General features: G+C 36.2%; 1 long non-coding RNA gene across 1 annotated transcript; it reads right to left on the bottom strand.

Moving 5' to 3' along the window:
- Nucleotides 1-1,708: 1,708 nt before the first annotated feature.
- On the bottom strand, nt 1,709-5,656 carry LOC146768665 (uncharacterized). The gene is made up of 3 exons (XR_014954241.1): nt 5,566-5,656; nt 4,801-4,890; nt 1,709-1,759 (listed from the first exon to the last, which is right to left on the bottom strand). It is a non-coding gene; the product is annotated as an uncharacterized LOC146768665 (long non-coding RNA).
- Nucleotides 5,657-10,946: the final 5,290 nt, after the last annotated feature.

Below are 10,946 nucleotides of genomic sequence, written 5' to 3'. Positions count from 1 at the left end.
ATCAACCAAAGGATTTAATTATCATATGTGAGCCTAGACCTTCATATCTGAGTACTGATGGGCATGTGTAATATGCACATACATTTTTATATCCAGAAAATGCTATTGAACATAAGGGGCTGAGTTACTTAGTCTATGGAAATAACATCTGAGTTGTCTTAAATTTTCTACATTTTCCATATTTTTGTCAGTGTTTTGGGATTTTTTTTCTTTTTCTTAAATTGGTCTTTGGATATTATGGTTAGGTGAGCATATATTATACATTCACTCTGAGAGTACTAATAATCCTTCTCAGCACTAGTTAAACTTTTAAACTATCTAATGTTCAAAATCTCATATGAAGAACTCTTTCCTTTTTTAAACATTGCCAAGAATCTACTTCAGAAATGTTGATTATGTTCTAGAGTTTATAAAGCCAGTCTAAATATTCAGTGTGAAGAAGTTATTTAGGTGTCTATATTTGTCACCACTTTGTTAGATATAAGTAAAAGCAGGCCATTAATTTTACAGAAAATGGTGTTTAAAACACTGATATTCAGTTAAAAAGTTATACTCTCAGTATCATGTATTCTAAAAATTAAAAAAAAATAATCTACAGTAGTCTAAAAAATCTACAAAATGAAATTTAGGGAATCTCATAAAAGCTGAAGTTAATCTTCAAAACTGTATCAGTGTCTTTAATTTTGCAATTGGAATTATCTTTAAAATAAAAATACATGGGATAAATTCCAAACTGGAACAGGAACAAAATGGCCTATTTCTGTTGAAATAAAGCATTTCCATTCATGCACATTGAATCACTGGAATGAAATGTTCTTATCTAACTTCAGCCTCTAACAATTCCAGTTTATCTTAGTCACTGAAATATCCCACTGTAGGGACAGAGAAATGTGGGCAGCTCCAAAAGCAATTCTAGATAGTATGTGGACAGAATTGCCCTCTGATGCCTGCAGAAGGAAATTAATTTCTGCTACTTTCTCAGGAGCTATAAATGTCCCTCAGAAGATGCTGGTGTCTCTCCATTTTCTAAAGAAGGATTGCAGATAAATTAGCACTGAGACCCATGGGATGGATATACTCACAGTAAGGATTTGTGCAGTATAATCTGAATTCATATCCTCCTGTACTGAGCTTTTTCCCCAAGCTGAGATGTTTTGTGTCTGACACAGAGCTATAAACAGACACTTGGGCACCAGGAATTGTATGCTTAACTGGAAGTACAGATTCAGTAAGTTTGGTATGAAAGCCAGAACAGGAATGAGGAAAAACACTTCTATTTTTTATTTGTTACTTGTTCCCATTTTAATATGAGAAAGAACTTCACTGTGAGGATGACCAAGAACTGGAACAGATTGCCCAGAGAAGTTGTGGAATGTCCGTCACTGAAGATATTCAAGATCTATCTGGTCCCAATCCTGTGCAAGGTGTTTTAGGATGACCATGCTTGAGCAGGGAGGTTGGACCAGATGACCCACTGTGGTCCCTTCTAGCCCTATCTAGTCTATGATTCTGTACTTATGCCTGAAATCTGCCCCAGAAATTGTGTCTGGTTTGTGGAACCTTCCCAGACTTCTGCAAAATATAGAAATTTTTGAACATATCTATTTCTGTGGGTTTTTTTCTGATTTTGCTTTTAGGTCTTTTGTTTTGTCTCATTGATATTAAATCTATAATACAGAGGAAAATCAGAGTTACCTGTGTGCATTTCCAGCCAGAATTTCTGTTCGATAGTCTCAGTGATCTAGTTTTATTGTTAGGACTGGAAAAAAAAAAAAAAAAAAACAAAAAAAGATAAAAAAGGAAAGAGTGAATGCAAGGACAGTTTCTGGCAGGCATAAGCTTTGACTTCCTGCTATGGGGTCCATTTGAAACCCAGAACCATTATCATGCCACCAGAGACAGGAAGTTAGAACCAATTTTAACTGGCACTGCCACATGTCACACACATGCTGCACTGTGCAGTGATAACTCTCCTTCTGCAGACAGAGCTGCTTGTACTGTGTGTTTACCTTTTGTCATCATGCCACATCGTGCATATTTAATTGAACACACTTCCATCCTTCATAGATGCATGCCATGTCTTTAACAAAGCACTTTTTTTTTTCCTAACTACATTGGAAATTGCACAAGGTTTGGTGACAAATTCCCATGGGAAGATGAGCATTAGTAGCCCTGCACCCTCCCCTAGAGACTCTGTCTGTGTGACAAGAAGAGGCCTGAGATGTGAGCGAGTGGGAAGAGCTGATTTCAATTGCTTTATCTCCTCAGCCCCAGGCAAGTTTCTCATTGAGAATATGCCTTGGAGTTACTTTTGGCTAGTCTGTAAGCAGCTGCTTATATGTGGACAGCAACTTTCTTCTTGGCCCAAGGGGACTCATGCTGGAGCAATCGCTGTTGGTGTAAGATGCACAACAGCCAGGCAAGGAGGAAAAGGACTGAAGAGAAATTATGTCTCTTGTCTGTGTACAGGCTTTATATCCCCTTTTTCTCTTTCTGCAACCTAGACAGTTAGGATCCTCTCTTTGCTTAATATCATGGATGGTAAAGGCCAAAATCCAAATTTGCAAGAATGAGGCAGAAGATGGTGGTCAACAAAACTGTTCACAAGAAAATTTACTCATAACTTGAAGAGGTCAGTGCTATTAATGTATTATAAATTATTATAATACATTATTCAATTTACAAATTAATGGCTGAGCAGAGCTGAAGTGTCTCAAGTTCAGAACTATCAGAAATATTTTGTGCCAAGTCACTACAAAGCTCTTTCTAGCTAGAAAGTCTTCTTAGAGAGACTAATATACAGTAAATATTTTGACATACTGTTTCTATCAAGCAGTCAAGTCCTAGGATTCTTCTGTATGTGGCAGATTAGTTCTGTCACCGAGTTGTTTAAATACAAAATTCTGTATGCCCGAGCCTCTTGATTGTGTAGAGTAGGTGCAGCTGCTTGCCATGAACTGGTGAGGACAAAACTCTAACGTGGTTGAATACCCTGGTGCATAGGGAAATCAGTGTGATGCACTGCAAGAGGGTGCTGTCCTCATTTAAATCTAACCATAAGTACTCTTTGGGTGGCTGTCATTTCACTGTCTTCTGAAACACAGCATTAGTGAAATGTCACTTTGTGTTAAGCTCAACAGTGGCCTTTGCTATGTACATTCTTCCATGTTTCTGCACAGAGACAGGGAGGCACACCGGAGCCTCAGCTCTAGAGATCGATTTCTCTTCATGCTTGGTATTAACTTACATCACCAGGGCCAGGTTGGGGTGCGAAAGAGGTGGGCAGAAATGGTGTTTATTCACTGAACCTTGAGGTAGAACTTTAGCAAATGGCTGAGCTGCTTTGAGTTGCTGAAATGACTGCAGTTTTGGTACCTTTTTAGGGTTTGCAATGATAAGAGCAGATCTCTAAGGAGTTGAATGTCTGAGTGATCTAAAACCAGGGCAGTCAAGCTGAAGAGGATGTGTGCACTAACCTGTTTGCACTGAATAGTCTCCATAAATAATTTACAACTATGACTGCTAGCTATTATTACAAAAATACCGGATTGCATTTTGACACATGCAGCCAGCTTGTAAGTCAATAGATACATTTCACCTACTGTATGCAGACCACAGTTTCAGCCATCCATCCATGTGTGTTTTACAACAATGCAATCTACCATTCCAAAACAAGGCTGTGAAGACCTTTAGAAACACTTTTCAAAAAATCAGAACAGTGATCTGAGTGTTGCATCTTTTATTGTATTGGTCCTTCATATGTTTCTGTCCCCTTCCTACACAAAACTTTCAGTCTTAAATGATTATGTTTTATTTAAGGGTCTTACCCTCTGGGCAGTGCTGTAGTCACTTTGGATCTATTGCAAGGTATCAGGAAGCTAGAAATTAAAGGATGCTTGAAATTTCCTTTACTGTCTTTTCCTTTAAGCTCATTTGGAGGGAGTATTTCATTAAACTTGATTTAATGAGAAGGAATTAGTGGGTTTTGACTCAGTCTTCAAGATTGGCAGAGTGGGAAAAATAGTGGAAAAGTACTGCTTACAATTTTACAAAGAAACACAGACAAAAAAAAGCAAATTTACAAGATACAGCTCAAATATACGAGATATATTAAAAAAAACCCATAATTTATTTCCTTGAAATACCAAAGGCTCCTCAAATTCTAAATTAACAGCTTATTCAGAAAACAGCTTAAATATGATTAACCAGAAATTAGAAAGAAAGCATCAAAAGACAGAAATTTTGGCATAACCAAGAAATAACTTGTAGCCATTATAGTAAAATATAAAAGACAAAACACAAACCAAGTAGTAGCAGTTGCTCAACCACCCAAAATTTCTCAGAAGACAAAATACTTAAAGAACTTCAATCAAATCCCATTCACAAAATCAGCTTCCCCAGTAATTCAAAATTATTACCCCCATTACAATAATAAAAACAAATATAATGAAATATCCATATAGCAATAAACAGCTTTCAAGTACAATTTTTACCTCCTTTCATACAACCAAACATATTTTTATCACTTTTTATAAGCATCTACTTCACAAAGTATACCTCAAACATAAAAACAAACAATAGTCCAACCCACACAAAAAATAAACCCCACATTTTTATAAATTAAAAATTTCATTACAACTTTAACATTACATACCCTCACAAATCAATAATTAAAAAAACACAGCACATTCTAAAATCCTTCTTAAATAAACAAAAAAAGGCGAGATAGAGGCAACGCCTCAGACGCATTTAAACTATGTTAAATATATTCTAACTATAACATCTGAAGCTTTGACCTACCTGGCCTAGTGGAAAGTGTCTTTGTCCATGCTTTGAGGTTGCAACTAGATGATCTCAAAGGTCCCTTCCAGTCCAAGCTATTCTAGGATTCTAGATTCCATGATTATGGAAAACCCAAGATAGATATAAGAATATGTGCAAAAACAGCTAAAATACAAATATTGACTATAACTATATTGCACTAGAAAATATATTTTTCTATGCAGAAATCTAGAAAAGAACTGAAGAATTGACTTTCTGACACAGCTGGCATCATGTATTTATTAGCACCTGCCTGGGAATAGTTATCATGAAAGGATTTGATCTGATTAGATGACTGCTCTTGTTTGACATCAATCACAAATTTATGAATTGCCAATCCAGCTCTCACATTTTCATTAAGGAAAAACTTTTTCTTTCTTCCTCATTACACCTATTGTGTCATGTAGTTATATGGTGAAACATATAGTTATGGTGAAACAGAGGGAGTCTGAGAGGATTGGACAGAAGAGAAAATAACTGAGGGGAGAGAAATCTGGAAAATCAGGTGTCCCTATTTTATTTTGTCTGTGTAGAGCACATTCACCATGGATACAGCAGGGTTGCTCACATGAGAAGTGACCACAGCACCCTAGATGGACTGTTACCTGAACATCATCTGCAACAGGCACATTTTAAGCATCAGGCCACAATTTAATGAATTCACCACCAATTGCTGGTGTCAGTGCTTAGCACAGTGGATGGGAACTGTCATCACCATTTTATCCTTCTGTAAAACTTTCATACCTTCTCTCTGTGAGTTTTCACAAGCAGCTCCTCACAACACTGACTCCTTTTCTCTCTTTCCCACAAGGCCAGCTGACTTCTACCTGTGCCCATCACCCTCACAGCAGCACAACCACCAGACTCCATCTCTCCTCTCAACCAGCTACCCACTCTTTTGTAACCCCATCCTTACTGGACACAGCTGTGCCCTGTTAAGGGCAGGGCTGTTCCTACTCTTTGGTAATTAGTACAGCTGCAACTCCTCAGCGGTGAGATTGCCTTCAGCACTATCTCTATTCTCCTACAATCCATCCTCCCACAAATACTCTCCGTATGGGTTAACTCTGCTGTTTGGCTAGACAGTCTTTGCTTAATTGCTGAGCACTTCATTGGCCTTTGTTTAAAGAGCTAGGAAGTAGAAATGCTTGAAGGACAAGATCAAGCTCACAAATTAAATAACCTAAGGTCCATAATGTAGGTGTCTGTAGGACATCTGACTGTCTAGGTGTCTAAATTTCTACTGATCTCAATGCCAGTTCAGTCAATGCAGTCAGTGGAGTTAAAGAAGCTCTTTGGCTCACCCAAATTACACCTATGCAAAGTCTGTAGATCGGCCCTATTAAGTAGCCAAAATATGTGTGTCTAATGCTTTACAGAGGCTCTAGTCTGTCTCTTGGCTACCAGAAGAATTCTCAGACTGTTTGTCTCTTCCAGGTCCTTCCAACATCTGTTAACTTCACACAGTTGTTTCAAACACTCAGGTACATGTGAAATAGTAATGTTGTGCCTGCCTTGTGTATCCTTTTTCCAAAACACACTTCACCTTCTTCTTGAAAAAGCTGTTTCAGACTTTCACAGCCTGCTAATATTTTAAAGGAACTCTCATTAATCTCAGAAAATGTTATTACCATTGTCTGGATTACCTTCCTGAAGTCATAAGATATGTGAGAAACTAGTGGAGTTCATCAACTAGTGTGGTTTATCTTGACAGTATCCTTCTGTGTGACAGCCCTTTGCTTCATGTTGTCTCTCTTCTACTCAGCTGCCCAACCTTAAAGAAATTTGAGATCTCACTACTGCTGCCAAAGTGATTAAAAATTGGTGCAAAATTATCAAGGTCAGAGATAGGACAGATGCAGGCACACAGTATGTGCACACAAGTTTTGTTGCCTTAGAAACACAACAGATTTCTAGTGCTAGTTTATTTCAATAGGAAAGATTCCTTCCTAATTTGTAATGGAATGCCCATCAGATCCGTGGTACAATGCAGGATACCGTTTCCTTGAATAACTGGTTGGGAGCAAGAGGCTTCTGAAAACCATGTTCTGGACATCCCAACATCCACATTAGCTGAAAACTGAGAAATCAGTTCATGGCTGTTCACATTCCACTGGTTTCTCCATACTTTTTTATTATCTTGGTTTTTTAAATAGTTTTCTGAGTAGGTACGTAGACTCCATCTCATATGACTCCCCAAAGCAGGCACTTAACAGTTTGGGGTGTGCTTTTCACTTCTTAAATCCCTTTGCATAGTCAAGATAATGTAAATGACAATCAAATCTATGGTAAAGAATAGTGCCAACTTATTGGAAGTAGGCCAACAAATTCAATCAATCATCAATATTTTTTTTTTAATCAATGCTTTTATATCTAAGTGACCATAGGACCAATAAAAAACCTGAAGTCCTTAACCTTGCTCATTAACTCCTACTTAGCACATTCTTCTTCTAAATGTGTGTTTTTTCTTGAGATGAACAACTATATTTGACATATTTCACAAATGACTGCAAATAATAATACATAAGGAACAATAAACTGAAGCAACCAAGGTAAAAAAAAAAAAAATCTGTGTTTTAAAACAGTACTAACCACTAAAAGTCTAGAGATTTATGAGGATTTGAAATTTGAGTTTTATGCATCCTAAGAGTATTGGCTAAAGTTTCAGGGAAAGGCACTTTTACAGTATGACTATTTGCGTCTTTAAAGGTGGTTTCCTGAACCAGCTCTGCATCCTCCATTCCAAATCAAAACAATATTGCTTGGCTCTCAGTGAAATTGCACAGTTCTGTGAAGAACAGGTTCTACAGTATCTTATTTGCTTTTGGCTTCTGAGTTGCCTTTTTGAAGCACAGTCTTCAGCATGAGTAGGTTGGAAGAGGTTCAATAATCTATAATAATCAGGAAATCATTCTGGTTCTTTGATTCTTTCTGAGTGGCAAAAAAAGACTCTGCAGCTGGCAGAGATACAAACTTAATTGAGATAAGAATGGATCAGAGACAAGGCCGTGGCCATCCATAGGCATACCTGGTGGATAACGACTGGTGCAGCATTTTCAGCTATCAATCCTTAGTGGGAAAAGAGTGTGACAGCTGGACAACATGTCTTGCATCAGCAAAAAGTGACCACACAGCAAGGAAGGAGACACTGGTTCAGTTCATAACCTCAGGGTTTTTTTCCGATTTCAGATTACCTCTATCCTAAATTTAAACTCAGTCCAGCACATGAATAGTAAAATGCATAAAGTTGTAAAGAAAGCTTTTATTAAGATGGTATGTGAGGGGGGAAAACCCACCATCCTATTTACTACAAAAGATACATGGCAAAGAGAACTTAATGGTTAACTCTATTTCAGAAAGGCTATCCCAAATATTATTAGACTTTTTAAAGAAATACTTTCACGAAAGGCATTTCTGATTTTTTTAACTATGGTCTTCATTATTATTTAATTTTGAGTGATTACTTTTATGGAAAAAGAAAGTTTTTTTCTTCTTTAAAGAGGGTCTTTGAACTTCCATTTGTCAAAAAATTACTACACAACTGACACACGGTCTGTGGTTGATCTTGGAGACACAAAATAGACATGTCAAATTCCAGTGTTTTATTGGTAAGGAGTGACTGCTTAAAGCTGTAAGGAACAAGCTCATATTTCTAAATAGATGTATTTTAATACACTATTTTATTCACTCTTATGCAATTAAAATTTACATTAAAGTCTAGTCTTGGATAAAAAAGAAATGTAGGTATAGATTCTTTGCTGTTTTAGGACAGTCATTCAACTAATTTTCACTCCTCTAGGACATGAAGATACACATACACTGGTGACCTAAGTGGATTTCCTTTATCAGGTCATCATTACTACTATTATTCATCAGTGAACTTACAACATCTCCTGGGAGATGTTCCAGGATGCTCATCAAGAAGTGGTAGGAGATGAAAAATTTTCATGTTATTACTGTCATGAGATGTCAAAACTGAGAAAGACACTTAATAGAAAAGGTCAGCAAGAGATATTTTTGTTCAGCTTAGGGTCAGAATTGCTTTTACTCTGCCACTACAAAAGATTTGAGGCAAGGAATAGTAAAATCTCACATAGATATTGCATTTTTAACATTAGAATGCCTTTCTAAAACAGGTATCTATGACTCCTTGGTCAAATGTAGTTATTTTTTTTAACTTATACATACAGGGACCTGTTTCTTCATTATTCTTAAAAGCAGGAATCCTATTCAAATTAATGGTGTTAACTTTAGAGTGTTTATGTGGAACAGACATGATTTTATAGATTAAAAGATAGAGCTGAAAAATACTGTTTGCAGCAGTTGACCTGATCATTATTTGTGTAGTGGCTTCTATTAGAAACTACATTTAATGACATTATGTTGTAACATGAACACATTAATGATGCCACATAATCATGAGTATACTCCTAAATCCCTGTGATTGTATTCCACATGTAAGAGATTCTGAGAACCTTCACAGCATGCTGTTCAGCTGATAACCCATGTCAGTTAGAGCAGAGTTTGACCAGATAGTTTGAATTATTAAATTATTTTCTGCTAAGTTCCATCTTCCATCATCAGCCATGGGTTCTTCTCTTCCTTTCTTTGGTACCAGGTCTAGTAAACATGTAGCTATGGTGTTTCAGTTCAGGAGGCTGACCTACGGTGGAAAAAAAAAAAAAAAGTCCACTGACTTTAAGTGAAAATACTTGATATCTTCAGCACAAACTCATTTTTCTAGAAATCCTTCCCTATATGCTTCGACCATAAAAGGAGTCTAAGGTAAGGAGATGAAGTGATGAACTTAGACATAATTCCTGCAATAGATATTCAAAGATGAATGATTTGAATACTGTTCTGTTGTGATAACTGGAGAATTACTGAAAATTATTTTGATTACACAATCAACAATCAACAAAAAAACCAAAAAAATGATAATCAAATTTCTGCTCTTCCTTATGTGTCTATAGCTTAGAAGTTCAAAGAAGACTACTGATATGTCCTGGTAATGTACAAATTGTTAGAGCCATCAACAGTGATGGAGGAGGCTTGCCAAATAGTATTTTCTTGCCAAACCTAAATTAAAATTATGGTGATACATTCAAAAGGAGGAGAAGGGTCTGCTTGCAGATGTAGCCGTTAAATACAAGATCAAATAGCAAAAAAGAATTGTGACAAGACACTATATGCTGATGTGGGCTTGGTCCACAGCCACTCAGCAGTGTGGGAGCAGGAGGGCAGGAATTTTCTTTATGGAAATGAAAACATATCTATTGCTTTCATAAAACAGACTGTAGAATTTAATAGAAAACTGTAGTCCTGCTACAGCATTTTGATACATGTTTCATATGGACTATAAAAGCTTATTATTTGCTATTAGTGTTCTTTCTATGTAAGAATCTCAGTAGAATTCATCTAGTTTAATCATAAATTTCATAGGATTTTTCCTTGAAATATTAGTAGCATACCTTCAGTAGAGACACATGCAAACATTGCACTTACTGCTCTCCTGCCCTCAGGTGAGCTACTCTCTTAGGTCTGTTACATGAAATAATATTTTGTGTGTTGCTTTTTTTATAATGTTTACTGCATGATCTGTTACTGCTTTCATGGAAGGTAGTCTAGTTGCATGAACTTGTGAAATACCAGCTGAAACAAAAATACATAATATTATTTACTCCATTCATGGATTTAAAATGGAGGAGTCATGGGTATAATAAAATAAATGACAGAAAGAAATATATCCTATTTAATATAAAGAATGACAACCGGTTGTTTCTTAGCCTTTTTTGTCAGAATAGCAATTATTTTTTTCTCCTCTCTTCTAAATAGATAGTGTCCCTGATACATAATAAGATATAAGTAGGGTTTATTCTACTGAATTTTTGAAACAATTCTTAATATTGCTTATAAAATTCTGCCAGAAAGTACTCATTTTAATCATCAGTCAGCATTTTTATTATATTATAATCCTTAATTGATTGACGTTTAATCACAGTCTTTGTATTTTACTATCCCTTGTCTCATAAGAGGCAATTTTCTCTTTACTGTAGTTTAACAGCTGATGAAAAAGATTTAAGGAAACCTATAAACTTAAGATTGGTTAATGGTCCCTTATAAAA

This window comes from Lonchura striata, chromosome 1 (assembly GCF_050655825.1).
Source record: "Lonchura striata isolate lonStrDom1 chromosome 1, ASM5065582v1, whole genome shotgun sequence".
Classification (NCBI taxonomy): Eukaryota; Metazoa; Chordata; class Aves; order Passeriformes; family Estrildidae; genus Lonchura; species Lonchura striata.
This window is presented reverse-complemented; position numbering and strand designations above follow the sequence as displayed.